A 20502-nucleotide genomic window follows, 5' to 3' on the forward strand; every position below is an offset into this window, starting at 1 on the left:
GAGGGACCTAAAGTGGACTTCTTCCTAGAGAAGAAGATAGAGCTCTCCATGCCGTGCATTGAATTCCGGCCCAAGAAGACATCCCGAGTTGTCTGCCGATAGCGACCGTGTCCGTGCGTCGTCCACCCCGGCTGGCCGCTGCACAGTGCACACACAGGCGCGCCAAGCATTCGGTTTCGCATATCGTTTCCCCTAGAAATGTGCGCGGCGTTGCTGCTTATGCGAGTGGTTAGCTATACTTGCCATACGTGTGTCTATATTTTTTTTGTTTTTTTCTTTATATGGCGTACATTTTAAATGTATTCATTTTGTTTGTTTACATGTGTGACATGATGTACTCATATATGCGATTGTATGGAATGTCATATATGGTGAAGTATTTAGCTTCGCATACCTATTTCAGGATTATTTATATTGGATTATTTTGTATTATGAGTTAGTGTAAAATTAAAGGATTAGGAAACGAAGATTATGAAAAAAATTTATGAATTAATTTGGAGTTAAGGCGGGGAGAATTAGAAAAGCAAAGATTATGAAAAAAAGGTATGAATTTATTTAGAGTTAATTTTGGGGAGATATTTTTAGTTCATATGTGATATGAGCAAAAAATTAATCACTGACATAAAAGTATAGATGTATATATCTATCAAATACAATACACTAAATCATATGATATTTTAAGTTAAATGCATAGATCTAGTCATATGAAACTCAACAAAATTAGTTTTGTATTTTTATGATTTTTCTATATTTTTTACGAATTTTTGGAGATCTCTATTTTGAAAAGAAAAAATTAAAAATTAATAGGAAAATAAAAATAGCATATGGCCATATTTGGCTCACTTAGGACCAGCAAGCTTGAGGCCGGCCCGGGCTGGAGGCACGAGCTGGAGGCAGGTGGATATGGACTGATCTTTAATTCCTGTAATTTTTTAGGACTATTTGGAATAAAAACCTGAGAGAGTGGGCTCGGCGGCAGGTTATATTTCAACAAAGTGAGAGGATGTTTGTGCAAAATTACAGAGAGTGGCTCGATCCGACAATTGCGGACGACGTGGCCACGCTCGCTAGCCTTCTTTTGGTGCGCGAATCGTATTCAAAAGATGCGCGCGCACGTCCTCGTCTGTGGCTACAGGTATAGTTTTTCAAATGGGCCAGGCCCGCTGGACCAACACGGGCCCGGTCCAAAAAACACGGCAGTAGCACGACACGGGCACAGGATCCATAGTGCTAGTGCCACCACGGGCACGGTGTAGGGCCGTAGGTCTTGCCCGTAGTGCCGGCTCGGGCATGTCACATAAATTAGCCTGGCACGATAGCAGCCCAGTTGTTCTCAGCCATTTGATCATTCAGAGGATTTCTCACTGTTAGATCTTCAAAACCTACATATATACAAGGAACTTACCACCTCATTCTCTCCCATTCTCCTCCCTCTCATCCTTCTCAGCCCGTCATTTTTTCACTTCCTCAGCACCACACAAACAGCAGAGTAGGAGGCACTTGGCTATGGTTGTGACCGTGTGCATGGCCAGTGTGCTTCCTCTCGGCGGCGGCGAGGCAAGTTCATGGGCATGTCCTCACGTAGGTGCTAGCGCGCGGCCGACGAGGTACGGCCCTGGTCGCGTCCTTGCTGCGGCGTCGTGAGGCGATGTCGAGTCCTGCAGTAGCAGCGTGTCTACGGCGCATCCCCAAGGCAGCATCGCGTCCTGCGACGGCATCGGTGGCGTAGGCGCAGCCGCACAGCTGGAGCTTTTCCTTGCGGTGGCGAACGATGGTGGCAACACATTCGTAGTGACGACGAGCGGTTGGGGGCACGTCCGCGACGGCAACGAAGCACAGCGGCACGACGACCCGCGTGCTCGGCGGCACGGCACGACACGACTAATAGCTTGTAGTGTCGTGCCTGGGCCATGACCGCGGCACCGTGACACGACATGACAATTTGCTGCAAAGGGAATTTGCAGGCTTTGCAGGCCTCTACTGGCAGGTGTGTACTTGCCGCAAAGTGGCGTTGGGCCTAGTGACTAGTCCTGCAAGGCCCAGCACGGCCTGCTATGATTTTTTTTTTGTAAATGAGAGGGATTACTAAATTAATATGATGACTTACTCATGTATAAATATCATCAAATCATAAAAAAGTAAATTACTACTAAAATATAATCTTTGCAGAAATAAGTACAAAATGACTGTATTATTACATCTGGAAGCCACAAATACATAAATTACTCATAAGGAACAAGTACAAAATATGGCATAAATAATAAGTATTGATTCACTGACTAAAGCCTGTAACAAGCATGTAATATACTGTTCTGCTTTATGAAGACCATAGACCTTAGCTGTTAAATCAACGTGCAGCGTAATCACGCTCTTCAAGTTTGAACAACTATAATTTTTTAACCCATTCAACAAGCTGCAGAGAAATAGTGACAACATTATTTCACGAGTCAGAACAACACAAATATGATGATACGAAGATACACAATCACCATGATACAACATCAGTTAATCTATTCATAGCATGTACAATGCATAGTTGAATGTTTAATTGAGTGATTATATTTCTTATTATAGATTATCAAATAATGGGCATCCTATCTGGATTTTGGAAAGTGGTAGCATGAAGTTCATATGATCTGGGATTATCATTCATATGAGCAAAGTTACTTAGAACTATACAGAATCACAGATACACCAACAAAAATGCAGTTTACATATCATTCATATGATTTGGGATTATCATGCTATGCTTTCATAAGGCAACACTCTTCTAAGCTATTACTTAAGGATCTTTGCACTTTTTATGTCTTTACCCTCTGTAAGATGTTTAAAAATATAAGTACAGGGAAAAAATCTACATGCTAAGTACCTATTTCCACCTTAAAAAATCTACATTTCAGCATTAGGGCCTGTTTTGATAGTAGTAAACCTACTATGGCCTTGTTTACTTCCCCAAATATTTTGCAAAATATTTCAGATTTCCTGTCACATCGAATCTTGCGGCATATGCATAGAGCATTGAATATGTGAGACGAATCTTTTGAGTCTAGTTAGCCTATCATTGGATAATATTTGTCAAATACAAATGAAAGTGTTACTGTTCACATTTTGCAAATTTTTTTGCAAGTAAACAAGGCCTATCATTGTTACTAAACTCTAAGAAAGTCAGGTTATAGTATCTAGATCAAATGGAGCAGTTACAAGTAAAATCAGTAAAGGCTAAACAAATGCATTAAAGTCAGGAGCTTACCAGACATGTACTACTAATATAACTCACCGGAGCTGCTATCTAATTAAGTTGTCAATTGATATAATGTCTAAATAAGAAGATTCTGAAATTATAAATTGATATATGTTGCAAGGATTAGAGATATGCACTATCAAATGATATGTTACATGAAATAGAGATATAATCGAAGAAAATTAAAAGCATTGCATACCAGCTGCTTGAAGTCAATCCTGAAAACATAATAGAACTTCAACTGTGTTGCCTGCAAGTCTGGTCCGATGATCATTGATAATATGACCACTAGTGCTAAAAGCGGACTCAGATGGTACAGTAGAAGCAGTAACAGCCAAGATATCATGGGTCATGGCAGCCAGTGTTGGATACTTAGAAGCATGTATTTTCCACTAGTTTAGAATGTCAAAACTGTCATCAACGCATGGGAACAAATCATCACGTAGGTACCCATCATACTCGTTGTTTGCATGGTTTCTTTTGGCACTTGTGTGTTCACTCCAATCAGACCAAGAGTGACCTTTTTATCTACAGGTGGCATATCATCTCCATGGGTCTCCACTTAAGAAGAACTTCCCATTTGAGTAGCGTAGGCATTGAACAGTCCTCTAATAGCTTGATCCACTTTATCAAGATGATGGACACTTCCATACTATCCAAATGCTTGCTTCAAGCGAAACTCAATGAAGCCAAATTTCAAACGCAGATCAAGTATAACTGGTACACAGTTTGTCAAGTATGAAATCATCCAATACTTATCAAATGTTGCTTGCATTTCTAAAATCATGGCTATAATGGTTTCATTTGGACTAAATGCTTCCTGTTCTAAAACTTGTCTCACCCCCCAGATTTCATGAAAATAGAGGTTCGACGTTGGGTATGTTTAACTGGAGACCACTTCCGTGGCTTTCTTGAATACTTTAATAACTTGCATACTACGTTAGCCCTTTGCCAGTCCTGAGATGAGAGGCAGTACGTATAGTTGCTGTCTTTCACTTTTAACTCAAGAAATGCCTCTTTGAACGGCATTGTAAACTCTATCATATCACGTGTGGAGTTCCAACGATTTTCCATTGGAGGTTAGAAGCGCTTGGTTGCCGAAGACTTTTGTTGATTTACCATTGACCTTTTGCGCTTTATTCCGGATCGTGTTTCGGATCATTGCCAAAAAATTAATATACACTATAATTAATTAAATATAGTCATGCTCTATAGCAACAAGTGTTAAAAGGGACAATAATCTCTCATGCTGTCCATATCTTAAAAGATTTTTTTGTATCTCTACAGTTATTCTCTTTTTTTGGTCTTAATCTCAATATCGGACAAAATTAAACAGGTTATACTCATCAACATTGGTCTGAAGATGTTATAGATCTCACTACCTCTGTTGTTCCTTCTGTGAGAACTAGATCTTACTAACTCAAATAAATATACCATAACCAGCAGGTAGCTAATATGACACTGCCTATCTCGGGCAGAAGTAAATGTTCATTTGTAAAGTGAAATACTATTCTAGCTGCATAAGTCCTGTCTGTGTACGCTGCAACCATAATATGATGAAATACATGGAGCTCTCCTCAGGACTGGTCCTGAGAATTTTTGGACATATATATATATATATATATATATATATATATATATATATATGGAATTTCTCTTCTACATGTACGTGTATCTACTCCGGCTTGTTAGTCCACGACGCGATGCACGCCATCTGAAGGTAACGGGCCGATGACATCCATGCTTATTGGATCACACCGTCGTTACCCATTAGGAACATATGTATATACGGTCATCATCCAGCCCCGTCGCCGCTCAGCCATCGGGAGATCCGAAATTAGCGGATTTCGTCACCGCCGTCCTCATGCTTTCTTGCTTCGCCACCGCCAAGGTCGCTCCTGGAGCCGTCTCCCTCCTCCATCCTCTCAACCAGCACGGACGACGCCGGCGTAGCCCGCCCAATGGTGATGGCCCCCCATGGTCGAGAGGCCCACCCAACAACAAGCCGACTATGACATCCCCTAGCGGCGGCGACCAGGAAAATCGTGAGGAACACAGATCCAGGTTTGGTTGAGAGTCCTAATCTGTCCTGTTATTATCGATTTGTTTATTCCAATCAAATCCCTTTGCAGCTTGTAGATCCGGCACAGTTGATTCCATTAATCTAGCTGTTATCGCATTGAGGCGTTTCTGTCCCTTCTAAAGTTCTGGTGGCGGCGGGCTTTGCTTCTCATACTTGTCGTCGACAAATATGCATATTACCGGTTTGTAATATTGTTTTTTCCCTTGCGTCAGAACTCATGGATATGATTTTATCTATTCCGTTCTAGGCTATAGTTCTACCTGGAGAAGATCACTTGGCAAATATACTGTTTTTAGATTAGAGTATCACCTGATACCTAGATTCGTGAATGTAACATTACTTTCAGACAGATAAATCTTATTCGTAAATGTAACATTACTTCTCAGACAGATAAATATTTCAAGGTGTTTGATGCTTCGAGAGAATGCCGGACAGGATGACAGAGCATGATTTACTCCACATAATTATTTGTAGCAGTGTCACTCGATACTTTTAGATTAGATCGAGTTCTAGTAAAATATTATATTTTCCTTTTGTTAGATACTCAATAGTAGCATACAGTTACATTCCTTGCGTACCAAAAAGTAGTATGTATTTGTCAAAATAGTAAAATGGTATATACGCATACTCTCTTATACGAAGAAAAGTATATGTATATATACTCAACCATCTTAGAAGTATGTACATATACTAACATATATATATATATACACGTCCAAATATGTCTATATATATGGTCTCCGCTAATTAATATATAGTTATCCGACCAGATGCATCTCAGATAATTAATAAATAATATTCACGTGTATACCAACAAGTACCCATATATACGCGTGCATGTGGAATACTTTGTGCTTGCAAACGACAAAAACAATTGGGTTCTACCCAAACCCGTTACGAGAGCTTAACGGCGGGCCGCACCCTCTCCGTTTCCTATCCGACGTTTCTTGTTTCAGGACTGGTTGGACGACTCTCCCGTGCATGTACTCGCAGGTACGAGTACATACACGCACGAGTAGAAGAAATGTGTCCCTAGAAGAAATGTGTCATATATATATATATATATATATATATATATATATATATATATAGGACCCTACTATTCAGAAGCCTGGCTTATAAATAGTATTCATCACACCGGCCGCCGGCGGCAAAAAGCTCCGGCGAAGGTGTCTGCTGATCAATGATCGATCTTTATTACTTTGAGAAATAAATTGGTTTGGCATCTAAAAGGACCCGCTTTTTATTTGCATAGAGAATTTTATGGCTAACATTGTAGGAAGAAATTATTTATTTAACAATATGATATTATTAGTAATAAAAATTAGTATGATTGGTGACCCGGACACACCGACTTTAGCACACAGAAATTTACCTCTCACATTATAGGGGGGATTATTTTCTTAATAAGATGATACGTGTATTCTAAAGAATAAACTGATACGAATAGTAAAAAAAATATCCTAATTAGGACCGTACAAGCCGCTCTTTTAGCGCATGCAAAAATACCACTCGCATGCCTAGAGGGAATTATTTACTTAAAACAATTATACTAATATTATTTTGGTAAGTAAAAAATTTCATAACGGCAAAGCTCGTGGTAAATTTCCTTGTGACAAATGTAGCTGCTCACGTTCTAAAAGAGAAATAATTATTCAATAATTTGATATTAAGAGTAATAAAAAAATAGTATAGTTGATGATCAGACATGTTAGTGACTGACACAGAAAATATACGGCTTACATACCATGATGAAATTATCTACATAACAAAAAAATATAAATAGTAATAAAATTTGCTAATAAAATACTTACTCCATTTTTGTTAATAAAATAATTACTATTATTTTGTCAAGAAAATTACCCAATCATGTGAAACGAGCGGTAAAGTCGCCACGTGGCAGTCCACCGCTCGTGCTTCTTTTTATTGCCGTTATTGACATTTTTGTTAACAAAAAAATTACTTACTCCATGGTGATCGGTTAAATAGCTGTGTAATCAGTAAAACAATTCAGACACAAAGTTCTATTAGTTTATTACTGATAGTATCACTTGGTTGAGAAAATTACTCCATCATGTCATGCGATCGGTAAAGTAGCCGCAGGCTAATGACAGGGGCGCCCCGGTCATGGCCAAGATACTATTTTATTACTAATACTATTATTTAGTCAAAAAAATTACCCCATCATGCCAAACGTGCGGTAAATTCACCACGTTCCAATTCATCGCTCGTGCCGGTAGGCAGACTGAAATTTTTTGTAATTAAGTATTAGGGAAGATACATAAATGGAGAAATATTATTAGTAGTATTAATTTTTGATTTGCCGCAGGTGGGCGGCGCTCCGCCGGTGCGTTGAACGTTATTTAAAACTCAGGCTCTAGAATAGTATATATCATCATCATCATCATCACATCATCATATCATCATCATCATCATCATCATCATCATCATCATCATCATCAGACTATAAAAGAGCGAGTTTTTTTAGAGAACTCTCCCTCTCTAATAACCGTTCGATCTAAACGTCGTGCTATATGAGCCTTTCGTCACCCGTGATCTTACATAATATAAGATTCCTCCTAAACCAAGATTCCTCTTAGATTCCAAAAACGGAATATAATAGTCCATATTTGCGTATTGGAGTCCAATTTCAATCCGCATGCATAGCTTTTCTGATTTTTAAGTCCAATTCATTAGCCGTTTCGACTTTTTTAATTTCAAGAAAGAATTAAGAGCATATTTTCTTTTTACCGTGCATGCTTAAGATCGGGCATGCAGGATCACTTGTTCTTAGAATATACATACAAGATCTACCGGCAATAGGAAGTCAAATCAAATTGAGATATATTCACGCCAATTTTAAAAAAATCAACCTATTCATGACAATGTGGTATGAGATGACCCGTATGGATTCTCCTGCGTGAATAGCGTTGATCATGATTGGTCTTTGAGTCAATCAGCAACAAAACAAACTTAATTGGAGAAGCTAGAGCTGGGTTAAGGAGAAATCTTGGTTTTAATAGGAGTCTTGTATCTTTCATGTAAGATTGATTTTTCTTTTTTAGGTATACGAGGAATCTTGGTTTAGAAAAAGTTTTACATTTTACATATAAGATCACAGATGACAAATGACTCATATAGCACGACATATAGATCGAACAGAGAGCCTCCTTGAAAAAACTCACCACCGCTAGCCGCGGATTGTCCGAAAAAAGAAAAAATAATATACATCAAGATGCATACATGCAACTAATAAATAAATTAATTGAAAAAAGAAAAAATATGGATGCGTGGATGCAACTATAATAAATAACATCAATATGAATGCATGCTGGCGTATGTATTAGCAATTAAAAAGAAAAATAAAATTTGAACACACGTGATTTTATTTATTATGATAAACAAGGAAGAAAAAAACTAGCAAACGTTTTACATTGTTTATAGTACCATATTATGAATGAATAAGTGAAAATAAAATCAAAGAACATCTGATAATACAAACACGTGCGTGACACACGTGCATATTATATATATATATATATATATATATATATATATATATATATATATATATATATATATATATATATATATATATATATATATCCTTTTTACTCCCGCTCGTAGTTACTCCTGGTGCCTGACATAGTGTATGCACGCGAGCGCTCACGTCATTTCACCGTCCATCCCGATCGGTCCTCCGCGCTATTGGGTTTTGAACCTTTCCAACCCGTTTAGGCCTTGTTTAGTTCCAAAATTTTTTGCAAAATCGACACTGTAGCATTTTCGTTTGTATTTGACAAAAATTATCCAATCATGGACTAGCTAGGCTCAAAAGATTCGTCTCGTCAATTTCGACCAAACTGTGCAATTAGTTTTTATTTTTATCTATATTTAGTATTCCATGCATGCGTCTAAAGATTCGATGTGACGGGGAATCTGAAAAATTTTGCAAATTTTTTTGGGAACTAAACAAGGCCTTAGAAAAAAAAATATACGCAGGCAAGCCGCAAGTGACCGCATCTTTCCGGATTTCTCTCCTCCCCATTCCGGTGGTGACGGTGGCAGCGGAATCCCTCAGCGTGGTCATCCCTCTCCTAGTGGCGGCGAGCCCTCTCCTATCCAGAGGCGGCGGCGTCCCCCTCGGCTCGCACGGTAGGCCCCCTGGCGGCACTCCTATCCAGAGGCGGCGGCGGCCCCCTCGGCTCGCACGGTCGGCCCCCTGGCGGCGGTAGCCATCCTGGCGGTGCTTGTCCCCGCACACGGCGGCCCCCGAAGGCTGGGGAGACGACGACGCAGCCATGGCGTTGGCGCCTTCTTCAGACCCGCAGAGGTAGGAAAATTCATTTTTACTCCCGGTATTATTTACTCCTACCAGGTAGTCGCACGGCGTCGCTGCTAACGGCCGTTCCTCCGTCGACGACTGTCTCCACAACCCACCGCACGCTGCGGCCCCTCACTCCGACAGCGGCCGGAACGGCGGCGAGCCCCCTCCCCACCCCTGACACGGCAGATCTAGATCATTCGGACGGTGACCTTGGGCTATTGATGGATAACGACGTGTGGATCTCCTCTCCGGCCGCGCTGACATGAACCAGGTGAAAATCAGATCTAGATTAGTTACCCATATATGCTTCTAATTATTTACTTCTTAATCAGGAATAAACTCTCGTTTGCAAGCTGCTCCTCTCCTTACATTTTCCAAATCAAAGAGGAATTCATTATCTGTGACACTACCAGGAAAAGATCATACTATTTTTCTTGTTTTTTTAGATGATGATAGTATCAGGCGATACTCTTTTCTTCGGATTAGAAGTCTGCATACCAATAGTATGATCTTATTTTAATTTTTCTGGTATGTACATATACTCGATTGCAAATTCATGTGTACGTACTCCCACATGCTGTATGATGTATATAAATTAATTATCCATGTAAAAATAAAAAAATTGGTGTACATATATATACTATCTTCTAAGTGTCTGTTTAGATTTGAGATGAAAAATTTTTGGTGTCATATCGGATATGTCCGGATATGTTGGAAGGATGTCGGGAGGGATTTTTTGAAACTAATAAAAAAACAAATTACATAGCTCGTTAGGAAACTGTAAGACAAATTTAGTCATTAGCACATGTGGGTTACTGTAGCACTTAAGGCTAATCATGGATTAATTAGGCTTAAAAGATTCGTCTCTCGATTTTCAACCAAACTTTGTAATTAGTTTATTTTTTTATCTACATTTAATGTTCCATGCATGTGTCTAAAGATTCGATGGGATGGATGAAAATTTTTTGATTGGGGAACTAAACAGGGCCTAACTATACGTGTTGGAAAGTTGTGTACCACTAAAGATCTTGATCTTAACTTCTCTATTGTATGTACACATACACATGCTCTCTGTCTAGAAGTATGTATAAATACTCCCTAATTAAGATGTATGTATACATACTCATTTTCTATAGATTGAATCTACATATACTCCCTAATTGAGATGTATGTATTGATACTCTTGCTTATGTTTTATATTTCATTAAAAAATGTATATATATTCTGGCACGCACGCACACTTTTGACGTATGTATGCATACACCATTCAAAAAGTATGTACGGATACACCATTCAAAAAGTATGTATAAATACTATATTTAAAAAGTATATACGGTACTCTTTCAAAAAATATATACAAGTATCCTTTACCGATTAGTATGAATTCACACTCTGAGCAAGAATATTGCCGACAGCCGACAGGAGTCATGGCGAGCTAGAAACACGGCAGGAGTCACGGGGAGCTAGAAACATGGCAGGAGTCAGATGCAATTAGTTCCCACCAAAAACCAAAAAGTTTTCAAGATTTTCCGTCACATCGAATTTTACGGCACATGTATGAAGCATTAAATATAGACGAAAAGCATTAAATATAGACGAAAATAAAAACTAATTACACAGTTTGTCTGTAAATTACGAGAAGAATCTTTTAATCATAGTTAGTCCATAATTAAATAATATTTATCACAAACAAATAAAAATGCTATAGTAGCGAAATCCAAAAAAATTTCGCATCTAAACAAGCCCTGGATTTGTATCCAAACCCGTTCCCTCGACTAACGGCCCACTACCCCTGACGTCTCCCATTACGAACGTCCGTAGGACTGCCCTCCCGTGTGTGTAACTCAGGCGGCAGTAGGACTCGGGAGTACAGAAAACTCTTTAGTCTGGCTAGCGACCGGACACGCTAGTGATTAGCTTAAGGAGATTTAAATGCTCGCGTATCATGAGGAAATTATTTTCTTAATACTATTAGCAATAAAAATTAGTTTGAGCGATGATCCAGACATGACGGTGATTAGCACAGGGAAAATTGATCACTCACATGCCAATAAAGGAATTATTTGCGGAATGGTTTGATACTAATAGTAATAAAAAAATAGTATGGTCGCGAACAGTCACGCCGGTGATTCATACTTAGGGTAGTAATAATCTTTTATATTAATGCTCAAGTAGTAACTATTTCTGTTTTTTTGCATTATTCCAACCAAGCCGTGTGCAGCATCCAATTTCTAGAGTTTCTTAAAATTATTATTTATATCATTTGATTCAGTAAATAATTGCATCTGAACTTGTGTGCAGTAAAATTGTCTGTGGTAAATTTGTCTGTGTGTGTCATTGGGCGATCTGCGGCCAGACCATTTTTTTACTAATAGTATCATTTTGCTATGTAAAAAATTCCGTCATGGCAAGTGAGCGGTAAATTTGTGACAATTAACATGTATTTTTATTACTAATAGTGTTATTTGTTTTAATAAATAATTATTGCTAGAGCCATGCATAATAAAATTGTCTGTGAGAAATACCGAGGCGTCAAGGTCTCTGAACATGGTATATTTGTATTACTATTATAAAAACAATTATGTTCAGAACCACTAAAGTTTAACTTCATACTTAGGGTAATAATAATCCTTTCAAATAATGCTCAAGTAGTAATATGAATACTTGTTCAACTTCACACTATGAACACAAATTACATTGACATTTGAATCCTCTGCAACAAACTAATTCAACAACACTGAGATACCAAAGAAGATACATTAACAAGTGCTAATACATTCGGGCCTTGTTTAGTTGGAGAAAATTTTTGGTTTTGGCTACTGTAGCACTTTCGTTTGTATTTGGTAATTATTGTCCAATTATAGACTAACTAGGCTCAAAAGATTCGTCTCGCAAATTATAGACAAACTATGCAATTAGTTAATTCTTTTATCTATATTTAGTGCTTCATACATGTGTTCAAAGATTCAATGTGCCGGGGAATCTTGAAAGTTTTTTAAAACTAAACAAGGCCTCAATTACAATCCAAGATCACATTTTTTCGAAACAATACATCAATATTACTCCTAATTGTACCATGTAAACAAAATTAGACCATGATTGGCCACTCCTAGCTGGTTGGTTGGTGTTGTGTACCATGAGCGTTGCGTTGCCGCCGCCGAGTAGCGCCATACCATCGTTGGGATGTGGGGTGGGGGTCACCATGGAGCCACGTCCTCTGCGCCGCCATCGAGGGTGTTGTGTTGTGGAGGCTACCGCGGCCACAGGCTCATAGCTGGGAGGGTCGAGGGCTCCGGGCACGCCGCCACAGTCGCAGCTGGGAGGGACGACGATGCCGCCGCCGCAGCCAACATTCACTTTGAGCGTTCGGTTAACCGAAACCGATCGGTTCGGTTCTTCGGGTAATTAGCTAATTCGGTTACCTACAAACTTGGCACCGATCGGTTCCTAAAAAAACTCGGAATCAAGATTTTTCGGTTTCAGGTAATTCAGTTCTAACCGAAAGGAACCGAAATTTCCAGAGAATGAAAAAACAGCTGATTCAAATGCAAATTTCAGCAGCATTTTCCCTCATTTTCATGCACGCAATAGGACAATTTAAAGAGCGATGAAGAATGAAAACAGTAGCACACATATATATCATAGTTCTCTCAAATGTTAAGGCAAACAAGAAACAATCCACAAACAGTAAGCCTCCAGGCGTCCAAACCACAGGCTGCACAGCAGCACCAGCACACATACACACTTATTTAAGTTTCAACTTTCAAGCATAGATGAAATGCAATGGGGGAAAACAAGAAGTAGCAGGACAGGAACAGCTGCACTTTCACAGAATCACAGCCACCTTCACGACTTCATTTAACATTTCACAGGACCACAGCTTCACTCCACAAAGGCACAAACTGACAGACCACAGCCACCTTGCTCAGTGCTCACCTCCACGGCTCCACTCCACCTGAAACAAGGTTTGTAAAGTAGAACAAGTAAGAATGTAAGATTGTGCATTTTGAAGATATTATATGTAATATAACTATGAGTGTATGATATATATATTTAGATCACCTCCTATGTCTTGTTCTTGCTTTCCTTTGAGGACTTGCTTGGATTAGAGGATTTGCTTGGCTGTGAACTTATGTTGGTGGATGTAACCATCTTCCTTTTGCTTCCTTGAATTTGGGACTTCGCAGCATGAGCATCAATAATCGCTTTGTCCTTGAATTCTTGAATAAGTTCTGAAAATAGAAAAGAACATACAAAGAAAACATTAATTATTTTGGTCATTGTTGAAAACAGTAAGGAAATGGAAAATAGATGTTCACCTTCTTGCATTTTGCTAATTTCTTCAGTATTCTCCTTTAAGTTGATGGGAGTTGCTCTTCTAAGCCAATCTTGAGTGCAAATAAGGGCTTCAATCATAAATGGGGTGAGTGAACTCCTAAAATCATCTAGAATACGCCCACCTGTGCTAAAGGCTGATTCACTTGCAACTGTGGAGATTGGAATAGCAAGCACATCTCTAGCCAATGTAGACAAGATGGGGAATCTACTAGACTACCCCTTCCACCAAGCAAGAATATCAAACTTTTTATGATCTTCTTCACACTCTTCAGCTAAGTACCTATCTAGCTCACTCCTACCCCTAGGCCTGCTGCAACTGCTTGCTCCACTGTTGAGCCTAATCTTCTTATTCAGCTTAGCCTTGAACTTTTCGCCATCCTCTTCACTTCGCTTAGATTGGGATGATTCACTTTGTTAGGGCCAAGGTTCGGCTAGGCGTTGACTAGGCGGCGATTAGGCGCTAGGCGAAGCCCGTCGCCTCGACTATGGCCATAGTCGCGCTTCCAGGCGCTGGGCGGCGCTAGGCGGCGCGGAGGCGCGCTGGGCGGCGCGGAGGCGGGCGCGAGCGCGAGCGCGGCCAATTTAGCGCGCCAAATCGGAGAGCGGGAGAATTTCCCGCGCGGCCAGGCGCGCGCGCGGCCACAAAACGGAGGCGCGGGAGAATAGAAGGGAGCGCGGCGACCTCCCTGCTCCTCCAATCTCTTCCCCTGCTCATCCCCGAGGCGCCCCCGCTGGTCCTGCTCCTCCTCCCGCTGGTCCTGCTCCTCCCCTGCTCCTCCAAGTTCGTCCCCTGCTCTTCCCCAACGTGCCGCCGCTGCCCTGCTCGTCCTCGACTGGAACACCTCCCCGCCGGCCACCCCAAGTCCCCAAGGTGAGCTCCCTTCCCTCCCAGCTCCTCCCCTGCTCATCTCCCCTCTTTGCTCTTTGCTCTTTGTTCAGTAGCATGCACTAGGAACAGGCAGGAGTAGGACTCAGGTATGTCTACTGGCACAAATACTGTGAGTCTGTGACTTATATATAGTAGTTATATACATATATATATAGTCAATAGTCATATATATATATATATATATATATATATATATATATATATATATATATATATATATATATATATATATATATATATATATATATAATTTATGGCTATATTGCCAAAACGCCTAGGAAAACGCCTAGGAGCGCCTAGGACTGAGTACTCCCGACTAGGCGCTAGGCAATGGGTCAGCGCCCCGATTACGCCTAGCGTCTAGCTGAACCTTGGTTGGGGCTGCATATCAGTTGCCAAACTATTGATCCTGTATTCTTCATAAAGGTCTTGCAAGCGTTTGGTAATTGCAACCCAAACCTTCTATCCAACACCATCACCATACATCTCTTCAATTGCCATTTCTGTATATTGTGCAAGCTTGTATCTAGGATCAAGTGCAACAGCAACAAATATGAGTAAGTTTATATTTTCCTTCTCCTTCTCCTTCTCCTTTCCCTTTCCCTTTCCCTTCCCCTTCTCCTTCTCCTTCTCCTTCTCACTTTGCACTTCTACATTTTCATGCCACTTCCCCCAATACTTGTCATACTTCTCTTTCATTCTTCTCCCCATTTTTTGTTGGACAAAATCTAAACTACTCATCCATTCCTTCACCAATTCATTGATCTCTCCTATCTCATGAAAGTAAATGTGAGCAGTCACACTTAATGATGTTGAGACCGGTTTTGTTATTGTAGCAAAATGCCCTAAAAACTCAGCTAATTTTCTTGCATTTTCCCAATCATGCTCCTTAGAAACTCCTAGACCAGGAACACCTGGCTTGATCTCACTAAGCAAGTCAATTGTGTAGTATGGATCTTCATCTGGATACCTCAGGAACACCTTCTCATATGCGCAAGCTGCTTGTAGCATTTCATAAGTCGAGTTCCACCTAGTTGGACAATCAAGGTTCAAGAATGCCTTGCTGTCCACTTTCTCCAATCGTGCAATCTCTTTAAATTTGGTCATCCTTTGTCTAACAAATCTAATAGCAGCCCGTACGCGCTTGATAGACTGGTCTACTTCTTTCAAACCATCTTGGACAACCAAATTAAGTACGTGTGCAGCACATCTCATGTGAATGTATTTGCCCTCTGCTATGCTAGTTTTTAAGTTGTTCATTTGCCTTCTCAAATAAGTGACTCCACTATCATTTGCACTAGCATTATCTACCGTTATTGTCATTACTTTGTCCAGCCCCCAATCAAGCAAGACTTTGTGCAGGTGTTTTCCAATATCACCCCCCTTTTTACCTTTGACCATGAAAAGACTTTGTGCAGGTGTTTGCCACATAACAAGGCTACTGGGGATCGAGGGAGATGGATTGAGATTGAAGGAGTGGCAGCTGATGGCGTGAACAGTACCCGCACTATAGTACCCACAGGGATTGTTCACAGGGAGGCGGCTGTGAGAGCGAGAGAGGAGGGTAGGGTTTTGGGCGCTAGGAATGCCAGCCGCGGGGCTCTGCCCACGGCCGGCAACAGAGAAGGGATTTCCTTCTGATCTCTTGCTTGATTTTAGATTGATACATCTCCTCTCATTATATAGAGAGGTTTACTTAACCCCTAAGCAAGCGACTAATTAACCATCATGGGCTAAGGCCCAATAGGCCCTTAACTCTTCTAACATACTAAGAGCATCTCCAAAAGTTTTGCATGTGAGGTTTGTATTTGAGTAATTTGCCAAAAAGCTCCAAAAGAGGTATCCAACGATTTTGCATTTGGAGTTTGTAATTTGGGCAACTTGGCAAATGAGGGAGCAAACTTGGCAAAAATGCCAAGCTGTGGACGGCTTTGCAAACCCGATCGCGCGAGGAAAGCGCGTGCACCTAGAGACCTCCTATTTTTATCCTTTGCTAAGTCCAAATGCCAATTTCCTTGGAGATGGCCTATTTTTATCCTTACATTTTGTTATAGGAGTTTGTAAACAACAACAAATACCAAGTCAATTTGCCAAAGCCTTTGGAGATATTCTAACACTGAATGAAATTAATCCAATCAGCTCAGCTCCGTAAAAATTAATGATAGTGAACTAGTGAATCTTGAGTTATCAGTTATTGCCACAAGAAATTCAGAAACTCCAGACACAACCAAAACCAGTATCTTTCAGCAGAGATTTAGTCAATGTACAGATATTCAACTCTACTCAACTATCAATGTCTGCACTCCCGATAAATTAGTGCAAAGAAAATTAGATGGCCTAAACATGACAGAACCGGGGTTTTTTTTCACCATGCTTTCTCTGGAGGAGAAATCAGAGACCAGCTATTGCGCATGAAGCTAGAACATACCGCAAAGGAGATTGCTAAAAAGCTTGGACAGTGTCCTTTAGCAGCAAAAGTTTTGGGTTCTAGATTGAGCAGAAAAAAAGATATCACTGAATGGAAAGCTGTCCAAAATTTCAGAGATTTAAGTGAGCCCTTCACTGTTCTGTTATGGAGTTATGAGAAGTTAGATCCATATCTGCAGAGGTGCTTCTTGTATTGCAGCTTATTTCCTAAAGGTCATAGATATAAACCTGATGAGTTGGTTCACCTTTGGGTGACAGAAGGCTTTGTTGGTTCATGCAATTCGAACAAACATACTCACTGCAATGAACAAACTAGTTCTGCAATGAACAAACATGATAGTGCACATAGCATACCTGCTGTGGCGTTTGGCTGTTGGCGTCTGCGTCCTGGAGCAGGGGCAGCATGGACCTCGGGGCCGGCAACGACGCGGAGGCAAGAGTTTGCACTGCTGTATGAGTAGTGGCGGCGACGGCTACGCCGGATCTAGGGCGCTCAGCTGTGGATGTGGGCGCATCGCCGGTCTTCTGCTTCTTGGCGATGGGGACCTCGGAGGCCGGAGCAGGGTGCGGCAGCCCCTTCCCCTTCCTCATGGTGACAGGAGCCTCGGTGGCCGGAGCAGGTTCGGCGGGCCCTTCTCCTTCCTCTTCTTGTCATTGGAGGAAGACGGCGGCTTCTTCTTGGCCGGCGCGGTGGCGAGGGCATCGACGAGCTTCTCCGACACTGGCATGGGCACCACAGCAGCCACCTCGGCCATGGACGCAAGAGCAGCATCTATTGCGGAGAGCAGCAGGAGCAAATTCCACGATACGGAGGATGATGCGGCGGCGGACGTCGAGTTCTGTACTAAGAATTTTCAAGATTATCTGTCACGTCGAATACGTGGACACATGCATAGAGTATTAAATATAGACGAAAATAAAAACTAATTATACAGTTTATAATATAAATAAAATTTTTAAATCTACTAGTCTATAATTGAATAATATTTGTCATATATAAATGGAAGTGCTATAATAACCATTTTCTAAAATTTTTTGAAACTAAACAAGGTCTAAACTACTAACGCACACAGGTGCCTAGGGCAAATGGTCTTAGCAGGCCTTAGCTGGATTTTGTGGGCTCTGCGAGTAGCCCACATACACTAGTAGGCTGGACTGCCCCATTCCGAAAAAAAGGTGGCCTACAATTGTCCAGCGAGCCTGTTTTGCGGGCCGGGCTAAATAGGCTTGAAGACAGCCTGCGCTGCTTGCATCCTTACATTCCTCCTACTTTTCAAGGCTGGTAAGTAGAGGCGGGACTTGGAAGGACATGGCCCTGTCATGTGTTGCTTCCGATCGTGCCCTTAGACACAATAGGCACATTGGGCTATAACGATAATGGTACAATGATTTTTTTTTCTTCAGTGCAAGCACGGTCCATTGTACAACGTCACATTCACGAGTTGTGTCAGTCTAAGCACGATCATCAAAATATCTTTACTAGTTTTTTCGCTCGTGATATGAAATTAGATGCTGGGTATATCTTGTGTATACTATTTTAATAAAATTTTTATAATCTATTCAAAAATTAGATGATGGGTAATATAATAAATGCTAAAAAAATACATTATATAGTTATAAAAGTGTCTATGGCCTTGTTTAGATTCAAAAAGTTTTTAAATTTTGACACTGTAACACTTTTGTTTTTATTTAATAAACATTGTTCAGTTACGGAGTAACTAGGTTTAAAAGATCTATTTCGCGATTTACAAGCAAACTGTGTAATTAGTTTTTGTTTTTATCTATACTTAATGCTCCATACATATACCGCAAGATTCGATGTAACGAGGAACCTTGAAAATTTTTTGGTTTTTGAGGTGAACTAAACAAGGCATATGTATCATTTTTGTGTTGTGTTGGCTCAAGCACGATTTAAAATGCGGGCAAAGAGGCCTGGTTCAGTTCATACAAAAATCCAAAATTTTTCAAGATTTCCCGTCACATCGAATCTTGCGGCACATGCATGGAGCATTAAATATAGATGAAAATAAAAACTAATTATACAGTTTGCCTGTAAACCGAGAGATGAATCTTTTGAGTCTAGTTACTCCATGATTGAATAATGTTTGTCAAATAAAAACGAAAGTGCTACAGTACCAGAACCAAAAGTTTTTGCGAACTAAACAAGGGCATATACCTCGTCGTGCCGAGATTCTAGACGCATGCCAGCATGATCCAAAATATTTTGTGATATGCCATGCCAAAAAATCGTACCATGATCTGTCCTCAAACTGCATGACTCAAGTCCCAGCTCTATTGGTGAGTTCCTACCAGACTTTGCAAGCAAGCATGCATGACAAGGCAAAAACGAACTCGCAATCACAAGGAGACCTTGTTCACTGGCAAAAATTTTGAATTTTAGGTACTGTAGTACTTCATTTGTATTTGGTAATTATTGTCCAATCATAGATTAAGTAGGCTCAAAAGATTTATATTGTAATTTGCAGATAAACTGTATAATTAGTTTTTATTTTCATCTATATTTAATACTCCATGCATGTGTCGCAAAATTTGAGTGGAGAATCTTGAAATTTTTGGGAACTCAGTTCCAATTTTTTTTTTTTTGTAAAATAGACACTATAACACTTTCATTTGTATTTGACAAATAACCGCCTTGTTCGTTTGGCTGATAAGCCATGGCAGATTCGGCTGATAAGCTCAAACGAACAAGGCAAACTGTGCAATCATGGACTAACTAGGCTTAAAAAATTCATCTCGCCAATTACAGGCAAACTGTGCAATTAATTATTATTTTTATCTATATTTAATATTTCATGCATACATCGTAAGATTCAATGTGACAAAAAATTTATTTTTTTTATTTTTCTGAACTAAACAAGGCCTGGGAGAAAGAAAAAAACTGAGAGAGATGCACAATAGTCTTTTTCATCCAAACTGACATGATGAGTTGAATTACCACATAACTTTAAATAAATCTGTACTCCTGAAGAGATACACGGAGCAGGACCGTGTGCGACGGGACAAAGACACGGTCGACCGAGTCATTACCACAAAGAATTAGCATGACCCCTAACTTCAGCTTGCGAAGTGAAGTTTAAATATCGAAATTTCACCTCTTCTCTGCCGATTCGACCCTCTCACCTCTTCTCTTATGCCAGTCTCAATAGACAGTGTCATTATACGGTTTCACATACCAA

General features: G+C 40.2%; 3 long non-coding RNA genes across 3 annotated transcripts; 2 read left to right on the forward strand and 1 right to left on the reverse strand.

Annotated features, from left to right (window-relative positions):
- On the forward strand, nt 5027-5749 carry LOC110435010. Its single transcript, XR_002452663.1, has 2 exons — nt 5027-5305; nt 5374-5749. It is a non-coding gene; the product is annotated as an uncharacterized LOC110435010 (long non-coding RNA).
- On the forward strand, nt 9317-10307 carry LOC110434477. Its single transcript, XR_002451986.1, has 2 exons — nt 9317-9922; nt 9984-10307. It is a non-coding gene; the product is annotated as an uncharacterized LOC110434477 (long non-coding RNA).
- LOC110435090 lies at nt 13260-15021 on the reverse strand. The gene is made up of 3 exons (XR_002452753.1): nt 13971-15021; nt 13714-13883; nt 13260-13606 (listed from the first exon to the last, which is right to left on the reverse strand). It is a non-coding gene; the product is annotated as an uncharacterized LOC110435090 (long non-coding RNA).

Source organism: Sorghum bicolor, chromosome 4 (assembly GCF_000003195.3).
Source record: "Sorghum bicolor cultivar BTx623 chromosome 4, Sorghum_bicolor_NCBIv3, whole genome shotgun sequence".
NCBI classification, from domain to species: domain Eukaryota; kingdom Viridiplantae; phylum Streptophyta; class Magnoliopsida; order Poales; family Poaceae; genus Sorghum; species Sorghum bicolor.